Here is a 21513-nt window from a genome sequence, read left to right on the forward strand (position 1 = left end):
AGAGAAATGCCTTCTGCTTCTAGAGATAACTGCATCCCAGATGCTTCCGCTTCCTCCGCTGCTCTGGGAATTTCAGACTCATCTTCAGTGCAGCTCCTGCCACACCCCAGGTTCAGTCTCAGCCTTGGCCCTGTAATTCCAAGTGCTGGATGCAATTCTTGCTTGTACAGTTAAAGTTCTCCCTCTCTACCCCCTCCTCCTCCCTTTTCCCTTTCTCTCCCTCTCTCACTCTCCCGCTCTCTCTCCCTCTCTCTTTTCTCTCTCCCTTTCTCTCTCACATACACAGACTTTCTCCACCCCCATCCTTCTCACCCAGCCCCCCTTACTCCATCTCTGTCTCCCTCTTTCCCCTCCTGCCTTTCTCACCCTCTCTGCCTCGCTTCCTTTCTCCCTCCCATTTCTCACTTACTCTCCCTACTCCACACACTCCTTACCCTCCTTCCACACGCACGTGTCCACACTCTCTTATCGGCCCCTTCCCTCCCTATCCACGTCATGCAGGGACCTGGGAATGGGCCCTGGGCTGAAGGAGGCCTCGGGGATGGAGCTAGAGCAGTGAGGCAGGCAGAATGGGGTGAAGGCAGGAGGAAGCAGCAGCAGGGAGAGGCAAAAACAGATGGCGCAGCAGCTCTGGCTGTACAGGCACGGGCAGCCCCCAGTCCTCTCCCGCTGGGCAACGTCTGCACCAGCCCATCACACACAGCTCTCTCGGTGGCTTCAATCCACCACAATGGCAAGCCTCCAATCAACCTGAAGGTGTCAATGATGGCCCTACTGTGCGTACAGCACTCGCTATGTGAGCAAGCAGACAAGAAAGTAATGAGGAGGCCAGACACTCTTCCAACTGACCGCACTGCAACCTGAATGGGGCCTCTACGATGCCACAAACGGCTGATGGGCAGATCTCATGCTCCATGTGGACCAGCCCTGGAGGACTGTGCTCCCTGTTCCAAGTCAAAGTGAAAGAACCAGGGATTTTCTGTGTGTTCCTCTCTGTATTTATCAGATGATACTGTATAGATGGTAAGTAGGGAATATTTGATCGTAGAAGCCACCTATGAAAATAGCTGTTGTCATCAGAAGGGAAATGAACAAATGGTTTGTCAGAAGGCAAATGATTTATTAACCGTCTGTGTGTCAAGCACCATGCTCAGAACATAATACATATGATCTATTTAATCTTTGTAAGAATCATGTTATATAAATATCTCCATTTTACTGCTGAAGAAACTGAGTCTGAAAGGTACGTAACTTGCTACTAAGTAGCAGAGGAGAGCTTGACTTTAGGTCTTGCTGAGGTCAAAATCTAGGCCCTAGATGAGCTGTGTCTCAAGCTGTGTGCTCACTCGCCCCTGCGCCCAGCACCTCATATATCTCCCAGCAAGGGTGCTGGACAGTGCTGCTAGATCCCTGCTCACAAAAGCTGTAGCATTACATTGGGATGATAAGAATACACCTGAAACAATTGGACACCTATATGTTAAAATATATGATCAAATCCCAATGTGAACAATATGTATCCCAGAGATCAGAGGGTTCTGTGGCCTGGAATGACTGACTAGGTATCCTTCGTTCATGTGAGCTGCTCTAACAAAGTATGATTAACTGGGTAGTTCACAAACCACAGAGATTTACATCACAGTTCTGGAGGCTGGGAAGTTCAAAATCAAGTTGCCAGCAGATTTAGCGCCTGATGAGGGCTAGATTCCTGGTTCACAGACAGTGCCTTTTTGACACATCCTCACATGGTGGAAGGGGCTATGCAGCTCTCTGGGCTTCCTTTTGTTAGGGCACTAAATCCATTCATGAGGACTCTGCCCCCCATGACCTCATCACCTCCCAGTGGCCCCACCTCCTAAAACTGGTGATTAGATTTCAACAGAAATTTCGAGTGATTAGATTTCAACATAGGAATTTTAGGAGGACACACACACAGACCACAGCACTAGGCTTCTTGACGAGAGGACATTCGTTGAGCCCTGAGTGTGGAGAGGTGGAATCCACAGCAACAAAGGCCAGGGAAGGGAAAGCAGCAGCACAAGCCCAGGCTGGCTGGGAACAGCACTGTGTGGTCTGGGGAGAGGGAGCCCCACATAGCTAGAGAAGACGGGGAACGTACCCAGCAAGTGGGAGATGCCATGCCGCAGACATCAGGGAAGACCTTCCTGCAAAGCCACACCAGGGACAGACTGAACTCACCTGGTGAGCAACAAGGGACCACTTCTAGGTAGAGGAGCCCACAAGGCAGTAAACTTACCTTCAAGGAGACTAAACAGGCAGTGGTAGGAGAGTAGCAGAATAGAGAACAGCAAGGAGACCATTGCAATAATCCAGGTATGAAGTGAAAGCCGGAGCTAAGGTGGCAGAGGCAGAAACAATAAGAATGTAACAGATATGAAACATGTTAAAAAAACAACAGGACTTGAGGACTTCAGGTGATGACAGAGTAAGAGAAGAAGGCTGGGGAAACAGGACTTGGGCAGTAGGATGAACACAGGGAGTCGCTGAGGGTCAGAGAGGATAAAGGTGGTAAGCGGGAGGCGAGTTGTGAACCCAGACACTTGATTGCCAAGCGTTTGTTGAACACTTCATTTGACACAAAGGACAGTACTCGGCATCTAGTTGGGAAGATAAAATATATACATATGAAAACAACCGGAACACAAACTACATATGGAACAGATGAACAAACGGAAAATGCTGTCGTGTAAACGCTATATATAAATACCAGAATTGCATTTGTAAAGGGAGGAAAGTAAGGTTCCGCAACTTTTCCTGCATTTAAGAATAAAAGAATACATTGGAAAAAAATTGAACACTGTTCTTTTCTTCTCTCATTCTTTCTCTTAATCCCTACCTCTTCTCCCTCTCCTCCCTGCTGCCTCTGCCTCATGAATTTTCATGCTCACACTACCAGGAAATCAGACAGCAGGCTTCAATGACCTTTGGCGGACTCCACATCTTTCTTTTCTTACCACACCCAATTTTCACAGAATTTGTTTTTATTTAGTGGGTGGCAGTTCTGAGTTGGGGTTTGCAAACAGATGTTTCTCCCTTCTGAGGCTTGAGAGGCTTCAGGGGAGCAGGCCGGACAGGGAATAGGGTAGACATGGATAATACTGAGTATCACTAAAGCAGTTTGGGTCTGTGAGCTTTTCCTTTATCTTTTCTTGAGAATCTTGAGAAGTCAAAGCAGCGCATTCCTAGCTGGGCAGTGGGAGGCCCTCACGCCTGCCTTCGGGGAGGGAGCTGGCCCCAGAGAGGTGTCCAGGGAAAGGCCAAGATCAGTCCCAGTTCAGGCGAGCAGTCACAGGGAAGAATTCAACACCAGAGGCAAGAAGGCTTTTTTGTTCTCTTTTTTTTTTTTCCTTTTTTTTTTTTTTTTATCTTCACCATTAATTAGAAGTACTTTTCTTTCTACTTTTCACTTTATTCATTTTCTACTTTTTTTTTTTGTAGAGTTTTCGGTGGTTTTGTCGTTGCTGGTGGTGGTGGTGGGCTTTGTTGTTTGTTGTTTGTTTGTTTTTGGTATGTTGCCCTAGCCTCAAACTTCTGGGTTCAAGAAATCCTCCCGCCTCAGCCTCCTAAAGTGTGGGGATTACAGGCGTGAGCCACTGCATTCAGCCTAAGGGAGGCCTGAAAGCTGAATGACACAATGATCAGGAAATCAGAGCTGGCAATACTAGAGAGCCCAGAGAGGCAATATCACAGGCATCAGGGAGCTTTATCCAGTAAGATCGAGTCCCCACACCCAGACTGGAAACCGGAACAGAGTTCCAGCTCAGCTCCAGGGAGGAGAGCGGCAGGAAGCTGTAGAGCCACACTCCTAAGAAGGGCCAAGGGAATGATAAAAGTCATTTCCACAGTGCATTCAGCACTTCCCTCTGGACAATGCCAGGCTCTTTATCGTGGCAACTAACCTTAAATGACAGCAGTCACAATAGCGCAATGAAGTAGCAGCAGTATCCTCACATTGCAAAGGACGAAACAGACTCATAACGACTGATATCTTGCCTAGGTGCAAAGTTGAGACTCCCATCTGGGAAAGAGAGAAAGGCCAGAGAGAAACTACAAGAGCTAGAAAAAGACCTTGCTCCTAGAAGTGGAGGTAACACACAAAGTCCAGACAGACAGCCAGATGGCCCCATGTCCAACCACAACCACCCTTTCAGAAGGCCCGAGCGTCTCTCCAGCCTAGATCAGGATTAGATTTGGCTCTTGGAGTTAGCTGGGCCTGCACATGGGGACCAAACTCACCTCGCTGAGAATGAAGGGAAGAACCTGGTGGCTGGGAGCCCAGCTGGGCTTGACTTCACTTGCCTAAGATTTTGGAGCTACTTCAAAGCCACTGGGCTTCCAGTGAAACACAAAAAGTAAAACAACTTTTGAAAGTCCCTTCCAGAAATATGGTCTTAGAATCCAACGGTCCATAGTTTGACCCAGAATACAAGAAAAGATCCCTCTGAATCTAGGGGTGGCTCTAGTTAGCTCTAGAGGAGTGAAAAGAGGAGGAATTTCTTTATTCAGTGTGACTTCTGGAGAAAAACTCAATGGCCAGCCACAGCTGAAGGATCCTGAAGGCAACTGTACAACGATGGTGACTCCAAGCCAGTTTGTAGTACAAGAGATGAGGCAGGATCTCCCAGGGAGAATATAGATGTTTTATAGCCTTATTGCTGTCCATCTGTAGGTATCACCGAATTCTCTGGGCCCCTTCCATCTCTGGTATTTTTTGAGCCATGAAATGTGTAAGATGATTCTGCCAACATATTAGCAAATGATTCCCATTAAAGAGTATTTATTAAACTCGCTACTAAGTGGCCTGCACTATGCTAGTGAGTGAGCAACTAGGCAAGTGAGTTAGCGACAAAATGCTCCAGAACCAAAGAGGAACTGTGACTTTCTCTGCACACAGGACTCTGACACCAGACCCATATTCTTAGCATTTCTGCAATTCAGAGGTAAGTAAACCACACCTGCACCTTCTTCTCTCATGTAGTTCAAGAAAACCAATTGGTTCCACCAGAATCTTTGCCACTTAGTAACACTGACTTTCTCTTATATATGTTTATTTTTTAAAAACTGTTAGAGCCCTGAAGAAATGCAATTAAAATGTTACAATTATTTGTGTTGACTTGTTTCCCTCACCCTCTATTAAAAATCTATATATGCAAATTTGAAGAAGTCTCAGCATTCTCATGAGCCTGCTGCCTCCAACTAGGTCCAACATATTTGCTTTATGGAAATGTGTCGGTTGGCTTCCTTTAAAAATTATTGTTATTTGATTTTAAAGGAGTTTTTTCCCTACTTGTCTCTCAAATTGGCAAAATAATTAATTAGTTGCAAAGTGTTTTTGTCTTTGTGTGTTTTCCTTCCTTTCTAGACCAGACTGGGAAATCAATATGGAAGAGTGTGACAGAATCAGAAATGCAAAGAAGTGCCATTCTCCTGTGAGTCACTATCAGATATTATGAGATCCCCAGGGCTGGCTGAAGGGGCTAGGCCCAGATTTTCATACCATCTTGAGCTAATTTTCAGTAATTCTTCCAAAATCATCAAAGCACTTCTTTGCTCTAGAAATACCCCTGGAAGACAGACGGGGAGTCCGTCCTGCAAACAGGAAAGTAGGGGTCAGAGGGCACAGCCCGCACTCCGGGTCTTGCGGGGCCACATTCCTCAACAGCGGCTTGGAGAACGGGTGTGCTCCCCGCTCACTGGCAGCAAGCGCTGACGCTGCTCGGCAGGACACGGCAGAGTGGTTCTGCGCTTCCCCGAAGCTCCTCTCTGCCTCCCTGGGATGTCCTCTCCCCTGATACTGGATAGACTTCTTCAGTTAAAAACAACCAACCAGGCCGGGCGCGGTGGCTCACGCCTGTAATCCCAGCCCTTTGGGAGGCCAAGGCGGGCGGATCACGAGGTCAGGAGATCGAGACCATCCTGGCTAACAAGGTGAAACCCCGTCTCTACTAAAAATACAAAAAATTAGCCGGATGTGGTGGCGGCGCCTGTGGTCCCAGCTACTCAGGAGGCTGAGGCAGGAGAATGGCGTGAACCTGGGAGGTGGAGCTTGCAGTGAGCCGAGATTGTGCCACTGCACTCCAGCCTGGGCAACAGAGCGAGATTCCACCTCAGAAAAAACAAAACAAAACAAAACAAAACCCAACCAAACAACGAAACAAGCTTAAGAGGAAGAAATGTATTTATAGGACGAACACTGGCAAACCTCACTAAACTACTGAAAGCCATCGACATCTAAGCCTCAGAAAGGCCAGGATGAATCACGGCATTTCTCGGATGTGGCCCTGGGCAGCTCAACTCTGACCTTTGTCACCTCATCGTCCCTGCAGTCTAAGACAGACTGTCGTAGGCTGGCCTGGCTTGGGTTACATACAGGTTTACCCCTATACTCAGCAAGACAGTGTTCTCCAATGGGCAGCCCCACTAGAAGCCCAAGGAACGGGGAAGGGTCAGCTCCCAAAGGAGGCGTGGGTGCATGCTGTTACCACAGGTAAGGGGAACAGGAAATGGGTCAGGTGTCCAGTGTGCCTGTGTTCCAGCAGACGCGGATGCCCAGGCGTCTTGCCTTAAGATCACAGCGTGAGGGAGAAGCCTGGGTTCCCGCCTGTCCCCTGAGACCTTCCTCATCAGGTGCCTTCCTCCACACCTGCTAGTGCAGCCCTGAGAGCTGGATTCAACCAGCCTCCCTCCCAAGGAGACAATAATGCCCCAGAATCCCTCATCACTGAAGGGCCTATTGGACAGAGAGGGGAAGGAAGCAGAGAAAGGAAACAAGCCAGTTCTCCATCCATTCAGATTCTCCACGTCTCACTTTCCCAAACGCCACCTCATTTTTGCTCATTTTTGTCGGCTGCTAGTCCCGCCAGGTCTTCATTATTTCCTGATTGTCCACATAGCTTTGTTTTCTTGCTGGGAACTGATTTGCCAAGTGTGCTGGGAGTCCCAGGCAGTGGCGAGTCAGCATTAATTCATCCTCTCATTTATTAGTGGTTCAATTTTTCTCCCTCGAATCTCTTTTTTCCTTAATATAATTTCAACTGCAAAAAGACTGCCTGAGCCTCCACAGGCAGCTTTTCTAGCACTGTGGGCTGAAGCCTTTCTTCTATTGTGATCTTGATCTTTCCCTCCCGGCTTTCACTGAGGAAGTACATTCTGTGACTCAGCTGTCCTGCATGTTTCCAAAAAGACGTGTTCTTTTGCCTGGAGATCTTGCCGTAAGTCATCTTTTGTGAGGCGAAGCTGAAGGGATCTTATCCCTGCATTCTTTCTTCTTCAAAAGGAATAGTAATCTTATGCACTTGCAAAAACAAAAAAAGTCCCTCAGAAGACCTCAGCTTTGCCCCCACATAAAACTTCACTCTTCCTGAAGTTTCTCAGTAGTTTTCTCCGATTTCCAAATCTTGTTTTAGAGAGGCTAGCCACAGAGTAGCACCTGGAGACAACTGGATTCTATGGTTCCCACCAGGGTCCAAGGCTCTCTCCTGATCTGCCCAACAATTTTTATTCAGTTCTCACATAAAGGTACACAAAAGTGTGGTTATTTACATTGTAAATGACCTACAGGCGAGAGATGCAAGAGAAACATGGATGTTAGAACTGGTGACTGACTAGCTCAAATTTCCAACAAAATCTAATCATATATAATGTAATAGATTAAAAGGTGAAGTACTTCACATGAGTCCAAAAAAAAAAAAAAAAGGAAAAGAAGAAAAGAAGCCTACTGTGTGAGAGATGGTGGCTTTGAAGCAGCTCATGGGAGGAAGACTGAGACATTGGTACATGAGAAAAAGGCTGTGAGTAAACATGCTTGCTCAGTTATCCATTGCTGTGTAACAAGCCACCCCTGATGCCAGCAGCATTTTTTTTTTTTTTCAGAAATTAACAAGCAGATTGTAATTTTTTTTTTTTTTTTTTTGAGACAGAGTCTCACTCTGTTGCCCAGGCTGGAGTGCAGTGGCACAATCTTGGCTCACTGCAACCTCCACCTCCTGGGTTTAAGTGATTCTCCTGCCTCAGCCTCCGGAGTAGCTGGGACTACAGGATGCACCACCACACTCAGCTAATTTTTTTTTGTATTTTTAGCAGAGATGGGGGTTTTGCCATTTTTGGCCAGGCTGGTCTTGAACTCCTGACCTCAAGTGATCTGCCCGCCTCGGCCTCCCAAGTGCTGGGATTGCAGGCGTGAGCCACCACGCCTGGCCCAGATTGTAAAATTTGTATTTATATGGAAATACAAAATCCAAAACAAGATGTCTCTTTAAATGACAAATTTGGAGTACTCATGCTTCTGGGTTTCAAAACTTATGATAAAGCCACAGTTATGAAGGCAGCATGGTACTGGCATGGGGGAAATAATATAGATCAGTGGGACAAAATTGAGAGTCCAAAAATAAATCCTTGTGCTTGCAGTCAACTGATTTTGACAAAGGTGCCAAGGGAATCCAGTAAGGAAAGAATAGTCTGTTTAATAAATGGTGCTGGCACAACTGGATATGCACAAAAATGAACTCACACCCTTGCCTCATACCATACACAAAACATAACTCAACAGATTGCCCCACGTCACATGCATGGGGATGCCTTTTTCCATAGGCTCCAATGGAGTAGAATTAAAACCAACAGATGGAGGCTGGGCGCGGTGGCTCACGCCTGTAATCCCAGCACTTTGGGAGGCCGAGGCGGGCGGATCACAAGGTCAGGAGATCGAGACCGTCCTGGCTAACACAGTGAAACCCCGTCTCTACTAAAAAATACAAAAAACTAGCGGGGCGAGGTGGCGGGCGCCTGTAGTCGCAGCTACTGGGGAGGCTGAGGCAGGAGAATGGCGGGAACCCGGGAGGCGGAGCTTGCAGTGAGCCGAGATCCTGTGACTGCACTCCAGCCTGGGCCACAGAGCAAGACTCCGACTCAAAAAAAAAAAAAAAAGAGCCAACAGATGGAAACCACGGGAAAAAAAGATTAAGACACAAGGCAAGGAGGAGCTTCCTAATCAAATAAGGAAGTGTTAAAATCTTCATACATCAGAAAATTGGAGAATGGGCGGAATTACACTTTGGCAGTGAGATAACCAAAAGTAACAAAGCGTCCCACTCAGAACTCATTAAGTGCGTTGCTGAAATCTCTTATATACTTGCTGCTTTTGACCCATTTGACCTATCAATTGTGAACAATGGTATGTAGAAATCTCCCACTATGAAAGTGGATTTATCAATTTCTTACTGTAGCTCTATCAATTTTTACGTCATAGATTTTAAAGAACTTTTATTAAATGTATACACATCCTTTTAATAAACTGAACATTTTTTTTTAACCAGGTAATGATCCTCTTCATCCTTAGAAATGCCTTAAAGTCTTAAATCCTCTCGTTTTCAACCTTTGCATGTTACCTTATATATAGGCAACTTCTATTTAGGTTCAACAATTTGTTCCTGACTATCAGGCATCCTACACAAAAACAAGTATCAGAAGTGCAATCTGCATTATTTTGTTTTTACAATAATATACTACACATCAACCAAAAATAGCTGATCTATTTCCTAAAATATAAATATACATAATAAAATGCCTATATGCCTGTAACAAACTTGTTAGGTTAAAGAATATTTAAAACATCCCTTCTCAATGATCAAAACTCAACATGGCTATTAACAAAACGTTTCCTCATTCACAGTAATATCCCCCTCCATTTGATCATTTTTCTTATTCATTTTGCTTCCTGTTCCACAATTTCCTTCAACATTTTCTCAACTTTCCTGGGGACTTATCTTGCAACACTAAGCTAAATATGAAAGACACTGGAGAAACATGTCAGTTGAAGTGTACAATGGCAGATAATTACTCAGCTAAGTCTAACTCTGAGATGCCTTTCAGCAACATCCAAAATGAATGTTCTTCTTGCTACCATTTGTCAAGATTTTCAAAATCCCTACACATGATTCCACCAATTGTATTAAGAAAATAACTTGTTATTTTTATTAAAATCATTTTACGAAGATTTGAGTTGAATTTGATGGGTATAAATATAAAATTTCCCCATAAAATACTGAACGAAAAATGTTATACTAGGAGGTATGTATGTTCTATAAAGTTTGGTTAATAGGAGAACTTTCCACTAGAAATATTCGAATTGGTGAAAAAAATCTACAACTATACCTGTATGTGGATGTTTCCTTTTATTTGTTTTATAAATGATGAGTTTAGTCTATTCACACTTATTGTTATATTTATATATTTGAACCTATTTCCACCACATAATTTACTTTTTTGGTTTATTCTACATTTTTCTGAATTTATCCATCTATTCTTACTTTTCTAAAAATATTATTTTCCTCTAACCAAATAGAACTTACATTCTTTGATATCCTCTCAACACCCATCATATTTCTATTACTCTACATATTTAATTCTATATCACCATGAATAAATTTCTCCTTTTTTAAAGACAACACACTTAGGTATTTTATTACCTTTACTTCTTTTACACTGATAAAATATTCTGGATTATTCTCTTTAGTATTTAAATATTTTATCCAAAACTCTTTTCGATAAATGTCTCTCTGTGACAAACATCTGAGAATATTTTTATTATGTCCTCATATTTTAGTAGCAATTTGGCCGAATACAACTAGAATAAAAACTCAAACGCTTTAAAAAATATTATTTCACACTTCCATTTTCCTATCAAAGAGCTAGTGATCAGGAAAGGATGACTACCGAATTTGACAACAACAACAAATGAAGAGAAACAATCAGGTTTGTGATTTGGACCAACTGGAGTGCTGAGCTCACAGAGAAACCAACAGGTCCTAAATCTAAGCAGAGATATGCCTACAGGAGAGATATGAGGCATAAACTAATTTGTCTTAACAAGAGGCGTTCGGACAGTAGTAAGGAGAATTCAGCTAGAGGAACTGGCAAGTTGATGGAGGATAAGAGGGTACTGGTGATAGATGATTAAGCCTGTAGGTGGTGAAAGAACTGGGGGAGTCCACACAATTCTCTTAAAAACTCTACTGGGCACACACAGAAAAGACTGAGACTCCTGAGAGCCTCCCTTATTCTCTTTCCCCTTTCTGGAACAAAAGCCTTAACGGGTGGGGCAACAAATATTGTCACCCTCAGGGCACTGGTGAAGACCCATTGTAACTGGAGAAAGGTAACAGGATAAAAACATTCCTCCACCCCTAGGTGAAGAGAACCACAATGGGGAAGAGACCCAGCATGAAAAGGGCCAGTCCTTGAGGCCCAGGGACACAGTGCCTGCCAAAGATGGAAGCTCAACCAGAACAAAAGAGTGTCCCCCTCATTACCATGGCTAGGCTAACAAGCATGGAATAAAACTTGCAGGAGACACACCTTCTCTTCAGTGCAAGGCACAGTGAAGACCTTAGGCTGGAGGGTGAAGCATGCATTGAAAATACTCGCATGGAAAACCAGTCTCTACCCTAAACGCAAGATATTGCTAGGGAAATATGAAGTCCATAACTCACTAAGCACAGCCCTAACAACAACCTCAAATCCAGCCCAACTCCTAGTTATGTGAATTCAAACAACCATTCTAAAGACTTAGCAGAAAGAAAAATATATGTCTCTTTCAGGTATGAAAAATATTTACCTCTATGTCTAATGTCTTTCACAAGATGTCTGTCTTCCAACAAAAAATTACAACACATGCAAAGTGGCAAAACACACACACACACACACACACGCGCACACACACACACTGCCCTCTCCTGAAGAAAAAATAACCATCAGAACCAGACTCTAGTATGACACATATGTGGGGACTATGCAACAATGAATTTTAAATAAGTATAGGGACTTTAAAGAAAAAGGCAAACCAGATACAAGACTTAGTAGATAATATCAGCAGAGAAATAAAGTTATTTAAAAAACAAAATGAAAATGCTAGAAATGAAAAATGTAGTAACAGACATGAAAAATGCATTTAGCTGGCTTATTAACAATGTCAACAAGCTAAAGAAGCAAGGAAATTGAGGATCTCAAAAAATTACTCAAACTGAAGCACACAGACAAAATACAAAGAGAAAAACAGAATAGGAAATCCAAGAGTTGTGAAACAAATCAAATGGCCTAACAAACAGGCAATTGGAATGGCAGATGGAAAAGAAAGCAATAACGGGACAGTTAAATATTTGAAGAAATAATCATCAAGGATTTTCCAAGATTAATGACAGATGTCAAACCTCTAATCTAAGAAACTCAGAGAATACCAAGCAGAATAAATGCCAAGACAAACAAGAAAACAAACAAAAAGCACATCTATTCATAGAGTAGTCAAATGCAGAAAGCAAAAGACAAAGATAAAATATTGAAGGCAGCCAGAGAAAAAAAGACTCGTTATATAGAATAAAGATAAAAATTATATCACATTTTCCTTAAGATATTATGAAAGCTAGAAAACAATGGAGTAACATTTTCAAAGTACTGAAAGAAGTAAAAATTGTCTGCCAAATGAAAATATCTTTCAAAAATTAAGGAGAAATATTTTTCCTGACAAACAAAAACAGGAATTCACTACCAGCAGATCTACATGGCAGGATATATTAAAGAAAGTTTTTCAATCAAAAAGAATATAACACAGGACAGAAACTCAGATCTACACAAAGAAATAAAAGGTCAAGAAATTGAATATATAAAAGTAAAATACTATTAAGAGAACTTAAAATTTTCTTATTTTTATTTACTCTAAAAGATAACCAATGGTCTAAAGCAAAAATAGTAGCAATGTATTGAATGTTTATACCATGTGCTATATAGCATAAAAAATTGGAAGGAGAAATTGGGAATACATGGTTGTAAGGTCCTTAGTCTACACATGAAGTAATATAATTTTATTTAAGAGTATATTCTGGTTATACTCCATGAGTATGCAGAAAAAGTGGGAAAAAAATGAAGAATAGGGCCGGGCGCGGTGGCTCAAGCCTGTAATCCCAGCACTTTGGGAGGCCGAGACGGGCGGATCACGAGGTCAGGAGATCGAGACCATCCTGGCTAACACCGTGAAACCCCGTCTCTACTAAAAAATACAAAAAACTAGCCGGGCGAGGTGGCGGGCGCCTGTAGTCCCAGCTACACAGGAGGCTGAGGCAGGAGAATGGCGTAAACCCGGGAGGCGGAGCTTGCAGTGAGCTGAGATCCGGCCACTGCGCTCCAGCCCCGGCGACAGAGCGAGACTCCGTCTCAAAAAAAAAAAAAAAAAAAAAGAAGAATAGATGGAACAAATAGAAAAATACTAACAAGGTAGTAAAATAAAGTGTAAATATATCAATCATCATGTTATATGTGAATAGTACAATGGTATAACATATCAGTTAAAAGACAGACATTACCAGCTTAGATTACAGAAAGAGAGTGGGTAGCACTCAACAATATGCTACCTGCAAGAACCCACAGCAAATATAAAGACAAAGATAGGTTAAAAAATAAAAGTATGAGATTTCTGCTTCAGGGAAGATGAAGTAAATGTACTTTCCTCATTCCTCCAGCTAAGTACAGTCATCCCTCAGTATCTGCAGGAGATCGACTCCATCATCCCAGATATCAAAGTTCTTATACACTCAAGTCTCTTATACAAAATGGTGTAATATTTGCATATAATATACTCACATACTGTAAGTCATCTCTAGATTACTCATAATACCTAATACAATGTAAATGCTGTGTAAATAGTTCTTATGCTGTATTTTTATTTTTACTAATTTATATTGTATTGTTAATTTTTTTCTAATTTTTTTAGCTGTGGTTGGTTGAATCTGTGGATGTGGAACCTGTGGATATAGGGAGCTGGCCATATAATTAAATATCCTGGAGTTCTATACAAAGCAAACAGAAGAAAACTGAAAGGTGTAAAGAGAAGAAGGAAGACCTTTAGGTACCTTAAGTCCTAAGGAATAACACAATGGTGAGTTCCCATTGTATTCCTTTTGTCTCATACAGGCATACTTCATTTTACTGTGTTACACTTTCTGAAACTCTCCAGATACGGTTTTGTTGTTGTTGTTGTTGTTGTTGTTGTTGTTTTAAACTGAGGGTTTCTGGCAACAGTGCCTTAAGCAAGTCTATCAGCACCATTTTCCCAACAGCATGTGCTCATTTCACGTTTCTGTGCCGCATTTTGGTAACTCTCACAATAACTCAAGCTTCATTATTATTATTATTTATTATTATTTTAATAATAATTCAAAGCAAGGCTCTAACTCTTCAATTCTTTGTAGGCCGAGAGAAGTGAGGAAGCTGCAGAAGAAAAGTTAGAAGGTGGCATAGCTTGGTACCTGAGGGTTAAGGAAAGGCGCTATCTCTGTCTCCATAGCATAAAAGTGCAAGGTGAAGTTACAAGCACCGGTGTCGAAGCTACAGGAAGTCATCCAGAAGATCCAGCTGAGGTAAGTTACAAAGGTGGCTACACTAAACAACAGATTTTCAGTGAAGGCAAAACAACTTTACATTAGAAAAAGATGCCAACTAGGACTTTTATAGCTGGAGAGGAAAAGCCCATGCCTGGCTTCAAAGCTTCAAAGGACGGGCCGATTCTCTCGTTAGGGGCTAATGAGGCTGGTGACTTCAAGTTGAAGCCAATTCTAATTTACCATTCTGAAAATCCTAAATCTACTCTGTCTGTGCTCTACAAATGGAACAAGAAAGCGTGGATGACAACATTTTTGTTTAAAGCATGGTTTGCTGAATAATTTAAGCCCACTGTTTAGACCTCCTGCTCAGGAAAAAAAAAAAAAAAATTCCTTCCAAGATATTTCTGCTCACTAACAATGCACCTAGTCACCCAAGAGCTCTGATGGAGATGTACAAGGAGATTAATACTGTTTTCATGTCTGCTAACACAATGCAGTCCATGGATCAAAGAGTAATTTCGATTTATAAGTCTTATTATTTAAGAAATATATTTTACTGGACATGGTGGTGTGTGCCTGCAGTCCCAGCTATTTGGGATGCTAAGGCAGGAGAATCACTTGAACCCGAGCAGCAGTCATTGCAGCGAGCCGAGATCACGTCACTGCACTCCAGCCTGGTGACAGAGTGAGACTCTGCCTCAAAAAAAAAAAAAAAAAAAAAAAAAAAAATATATATATATATATATATATATATATATATATATATAGAGAGAGAGAGAGAGAGAGAGAGAGAGAGAGAGAGAGAGTAAGGCTATAGCTGCCAGAGATAGTGATTCCTCTGATGCTTCTGGACAAAATAAATTAAAATGTGAAAAGAAGTCACCATTTTAGATACCATTAACAACATTCGTGATTCATGGAAAGAGGTCAAAATATCATGAGTTTAGAAGAAGTTGATTCCAACCCTCATGGATGACTTCCTCCAAGACTTTGGGAGAGGAAGTCACTGCAGATGCAGTAGAAATGGCAAGAGAATTAGAATTAGAAGTGGAGGTGAAAATGTGACTGAAATGCTGCAATCTCATGATAAAACTTGAACAGATGAGGAGTTGCTTTCTATCAATGAGCAAAGGAAGTGGTTTCTTGAGATGGAATCTGCTCCTGGTGAAAATAACGTGAGCATTGTCGAAATGACAACAAAAGATTTAGAATATTGCATACATTTAGTTGATACAGTGACAGGGTTTGAGAGGATTGACTTTAATTTTGAAAGAAGTTCTACAGGGGTCAAATGCTATTAAGCAGCATTTCCTACTACAGAAAAATCTTTCACAAAAAGAAGAATCAATCGATGAGGCAAACTTCATTGTTGTCTTATTTTTTTAACTTGCCACAGACACCCCAACCTTTAGCAACCACCACCTGGATCAGTCAGCAGCCACCAACAACAAGGCAAGGTCCTCCTCCAGCAAAAACATTATGACATGCTGAAGGCTCAGATGATCAGTTGCATTTTCTAGCAACAACATGTTTTTTAATTAAGGTCCCTACTTTGTTTTTTAGACACAATGCTATCGAACACTTAATAGACTATAATATAGCATAAAGATAATTTGTACATGCCCCGAGAAGCCAAAAACTTGTGTAACTTGCTTTATTGAAATATTTGCTTTACCACAATGATGTACAACTGAACCCACAATATCTTACAGGTATGCCTGTATAGTTCAGACTTGGGGTTGAAGAAGTTGGCAACCCAGAAATACCAAAGATAAAATAAGCCCAAACAAAAGCCCTCTCTCTTTAAACAAAGGACCAGGAAAGAGGTAGCAAGACAGAAAATTCTGAACAACAACCACTCTGTTGCAAACAAACATCACTGGGAAGGCTATAGCTGCATTCATACACATGCTAACAAAAGTCACCTGAAGAGCCTAGACTTCCACGCTCACCAGGCTGTACAAGGGACTTCAACTTCCCTGCTGAGGTGGTATCAGGAAAGGCCAAGTAGGGAGCCAGAACTTCATCTCCATCAGCCATTTAGAAAATCTCCCTCACTCACACACCTCCAGTGGAGACTGTATAGAGAGCCTGGACTTCTACTCTAACCCATCAGTAACAAGGCATTCCTCCACCTTCCTGCTGGGGTGGTGTCAGAGGAAGCCTAGTGGAACATCAGGACCTTCCCTATCACTCAGAATTAACAAGACCATCTCCACTGCACTGTCAGTGGAGACCACATTGGGAGCCGGAACTCCCACCCTCACCCAGCCGTAAAGAATAGCTCCTGCCCTGGGTGCCAATAGAGGCTGAATGAGGAACCTGGACTTCTGCTTCTCCCTGTCAGTAATAAGGTAGAAATGCTGCCTTTGCCTTTTAAAGCAGTGTCAGCAAAAGCCAGCTAAAAGAGATTTAAATATGATCCAGAGTCTCATAATATCATATGAAAATGTTTCAATTAAAAATAACTAGTCATACCATGAACCAGGGAAATCTCAATTGAGTTTGGGGGGAAAAAAAAAGATGATCAATAGATGCCAACATTGAGATGACAGAGATGTTCGAATCATCTGACATAGATTTTAGGGCAGAAATAATAGAAAATGCTTTGACATGCAATTACAAACATACTTGAAATGAATTGGTCTCATAGAGATGATGAATAGAATGGTGGTTACCAAAGTCTGGGAAAGGCAGTAAGGAGATGGGGATAAAGAGGGATTGGTTAATGGATACAAAAATACAGTTAGAAGTAATAAGATCTAGTGTTCAATATCACAATAGGGTGACTATAGTTAATAATAACTTACTATCTGTCTCAAAATAGCTAGAAGAGTAGATTTGGAATGTTCTCAACACAAAGAAAAAAACAAATGTTTGAGGTGGTGAAAATCCCAACTGTCTAGATTTCATCATTACACATTTTATGCTTGTATCAAAATATCACATGTAGTCCATAAACTGTTATGTATCCATATACATTAAAAATTAAAATTAATAAATACATAAATAATTTAAAGTTTGAAAAAAATAAATTAAGGCTAAAAGTACTCAAATAAATAGTGGCTGAAAATTTCTCAAACCTGGCAAGAGACATAAACCCACAGATTCAAAAAACTGAGCAAACCGAACAGCTTAAATACAAAGTATTCTAAACTAAAATATGGCATAATTAAGATTTTTTTAAAAAAAAGACCAAGAAAATTTTTGAAAAAATGACACCATAACTATGTGAATAACCACAACTTAAATGATAGTGGATTTATCATCAGAAACCATGAAAGAGAAAAAGAAGTGGCATTTTCACTTAACACTTAATATTTTAAGTATTATTTAACACTTAAAATTTAACGCTTAATATTTTAAGTGTTAAATGAAAAGAACTGTGACCCCAGAGTTCTATACCCAGTAAAACTACTTTTCAGGAATGAAGATATAAAGACACCCTCAAATGTAGAAAATCTAAGAGAAACTTGTCAAACGATCTACCCTAAAAGAACAGCTAACAAAAGTTTCCTAAACCACAAAGAAATGATAAAAGAAAGAAACTTGGAACACCAGAAAGGAAGAAAGAACATGGTATACAAATATATGGTTAAATAAAATAGGTTTTCTTTCTCTTGAGTTTTCTTAACTATGTTTGATAGTTGAAGGAAAAATTATCACACAACTAATGTCATTCTAAATATACATAGAAGAAATATTGAGACAATTGCACTATAAATGAGGAAGGAAGAGGGACATAAAAGGAGGTAAAGTTTGTATACTTAATTTGAATGATGAAATGGCAACACTAGTAGATTGTGGTAAATTACATGTATATAAAATGTGAATTTTTACTCTGAATTGATCATTCCACACTGTATACAGGTATCAAAATATTATGTGTACCCTCAAAAATATGTACATCAATAATATACCAACAAGAAATACAAATAAATAATTTTTAAAAAATAAAATATAAATCATAGAAAAACCACTAAAAAGAATATACATTGAAACACACTCAGAAACAGTACAGATAACTCAAAATAAAATTCCAAAAAATGCTTAAGTAACACAAAAAAAAGCTGAGAAAAGAAAACAAATAAATGAAAAAGGGGAAAACAAACAGAAAACAAAAAAATAAAATATTCTTAAGCCCTAACATGTCAATAATTTCATTAAATCTAAATGGTCTAAATACACCAATTGAAAAGAAATTGGCAGAGTGATTTTTTTTTAATGATCCAACTATTTGCAGTTTAAAGGAAACTCACTTAAATGGAGCAACATAGGCAAGTTGAGAGAAAAAGGATGGAAAACATTATACAGTAAAAATGTTAATCAAAAGATATCAGGAGAGCTAGATTAATATTTGATAGTGTAGACTTAAGCAAAAAAAATTACGAGAGACAGAAAGAGACATTATATATTGATAAAAGAATGAATTTACTGGCTGGGCACAGTGACTCACGCCTGTAATCCCAGCACTTTGGGAGGCTGAGGAAGGCGAATCATGAGGTCAGGAGATTGAGACCATCCTGGCTAACACGGTGAAACTCTGTCTCTACTAAAATTAGAAAAAATTAGCCAGCCGTGGTGGCAGGCGCCTGTAGTCCCAGCTACTCGGGAGGCTGAGGCAGGAGAATGGTGTGAACCCGGGAGGCAGAGCTTGCAGTGAGCCGAGATCGCGTCACTCACTCCAGCCTGGGCGACAGAGCGAGACTCCGTCTCAAAAAAAAAAAAAAAAAAAGAATGAATTTACTGGAAAAAAAAAAAAAAAAAAAGCAATCTTAAATCTGTATGCACCAAATGACAGAGCTGCAAAATATGTACAGCAAAACTGATAGAAGTAAAAAGATAAATAGACAGATTCACAATTATAGTTGGAGACTTCAACACTCCTTTCTCAACAACTGATAGAACAACTAGTGAGAAGATAAGTAACAATATAGAAGAACTTGACAACACCAATAACCAACAGAACCTAATAGAACACTCCACACAACAGTAGAATATGTATTCTTTTCAAATATCATACAAATTGTGTTCTCCAGTTACAGTGAAATAAAACTAAAAACCAATAATAGAAAGAGAACAAGAATATCTTCAGGCATTTGGAAACTAAAAAACACACTTACAAATAACCCATAGGCCAAAAAGAATGTCTCAAGGGAAATTTAAAAAACACATTTAACCAAATGAAAATGAAAATACAACATATCAAAAAATGTGGGGCATAGTTAAAGCAGAGTGAAGAGTGAAATTTATAGCACTAAATGCATTTGTCAGAGAAGAGGAAAAGTCTCAAATCAATAATCTAAATTACCACCTCACATGGAAAACAGCAAAAATACCCAAAGTAAGTGGAAGAAAGAAAACAATAAAGAGCAGGAACCAATGAAGTTGAAAACAGAAAACCAATGAAGAAAATCGATGAAACTAAGAGCCGATTCTTTGAAAATCAATAAAATTGACAGAGAAGACACAAGATACCATATTGGGAATGAAACAGGTTACATCAACACTGGCCCTGCAGACATCAAAAAAATAGTAAGAGAATATTATCAATAATGCTACATATATAAATTTCACAACTTAGATAAAATGGACCAATTCCTCCAAAAACACAAACCACCCCAATTCACCTAATATGACACAGATAATTTGAATAGCCCGATAACTATTAGTGAAATTGAATTTATAATTTATAGGTTCCCGAAAAAGAAATCTCTAGGACCAGATGGTTTGGACGTTCTACCAAATGTTTAAACAAGAATTAACACCAATTCTACACTATCTCTTCCAGAAAATAGAAGATGAGAGAACACATCCCAATTCATTTTATGAAGCTAGTATTACTCTGATACCAAAATCTGGCAAAGATGGTACAAAAAAATAAAACTGCAGACTGATATTCCTCATGAATATGGATACAAAAAAATTCTTAACAAAATATTAGCAAATAGGATTTAGCACTATATAAAAAGAACTATATACCATGTCCAAGTGGGGTTTATTCCAGGGATTCAATATTCAAAATTTCAAAATCCATGTTTTGTTCAATATCTCAAAATCAATAAATGCAACCCACCATATTAACAGGCTAAAGAGGGAAAATTATACAATCATAGCAATTGATGCAGAAAAGTGTTTGTCAAAATTCAAAACTGTGAAGCAGTAAGTAAATGGATGAATAAACTGTGTTACATCCAGACAATAGAATATTATTTAGCACTAAAAAGAAATGAACTATCAAGCTATGAAAAGGCATGGAGAAAACTAGAATGCATATTAGAAACCAATCTAAAAAGGCTACATGTTGTGTGATTCTGACTATATGACATTCTAGAAAAGGCAAAACTATGGAGACAATAAAAGGATCAGAGGTTTCCAGGATTTGATGCAGGAAAGAGAGTGAATGAGTGAAACCAAGATGATTTTTAGGGCAACGAAAACATTCTGTATGATTCTATAATGATGAATATATGTCGTCATGCATTTGTCTAAACTCAGAATTTACAACACCAAGAGCAAACCCTAATGTAAATTATGGGCTTTGGTTCATAGTGATACGTCAATATAGGTGCATCAGTTGTAACAATGTATCACTCTGATGGGGAATGTTGATAGTCGGGGAGGCTGTGCATATATGGGGGTAGAGGACATATGGGAAATATCTGTAACTCCCTCTCAATTTTGCCATAAAACTAAAACTGCTCAAAAAGAAAGTCTTCCAAAAAAGACGAATAAGATTTTCAAAATTCAACAACCATTTATGATAAAAATGCTCAGAAAAAAAAAGAAAGAAAGGGACATTCCCTCAACTCTTTGAAGAGTATCTACAAGATAGCTACAGATTGCATTGTATGTAATAGTGAAAGACTGAAGGTTTTCCCCCTCATATCAGAAACAAGGCAAGGATGCCTATTTTCCCCACTCTTATTCAAAAGTGTGCTAGAAGTTTTAGCTAGTGTAGTAAGTCATGGAAAGGAAATAAAAGGCAGAGAGATCATAAGAGAAAAAATACATTTTCCCTACTTGCAGATGATATGACTGTCTATGTAAGAAACCACAAAGAATCTAAAACAAAAGTTCCTGTAACTAACATTTGAGTTCATCAAGATCTTAGGATATGAGATAA

General features: G+C 40.2%; 1 protein-coding gene and 1 long non-coding RNA gene across 5 annotated transcripts in view; one reads left to right on the forward strand and one right to left on the reverse strand.

Annotated features, from left to right (window-relative positions):
* Nucleotides 1-21513, reverse strand: part of LOC105476165 (opioid binding protein/cell adhesion molecule like) — a 1438816-nt gene that overhangs the window by 1355962 nt on the left and 61341 nt on the right. The window lies entirely within an intron of this gene.
* The window catches only part of LOC139357669 (uncharacterized), a 35011-nt gene continuing 14437 nt past the window's right edge, over nt 940-21513 (forward strand). Inside the window, exons 1-4 of the long non-coding RNA XR_011611288.1 lie at nt 940-1023; nt 5384-5450; nt 13778-13942; nt 14256-14423. This is a non-coding gene — a long non-coding RNA (uncharacterized lncRNA). The remainder of the gene's footprint in view (nt 1024-5383; nt 5451-13777; nt 13943-14255; nt 14424-21513) is intronic.

This window comes from Macaca nemestrina, chromosome 12 (genome assembly GCF_043159975.1).
Source record: "Macaca nemestrina isolate mMacNem1 chromosome 12, mMacNem.hap1, whole genome shotgun sequence".
NCBI classification, from domain to species: domain Eukaryota; kingdom Metazoa; phylum Chordata; class Mammalia; order Primates; family Cercopithecidae; genus Macaca; species Macaca nemestrina.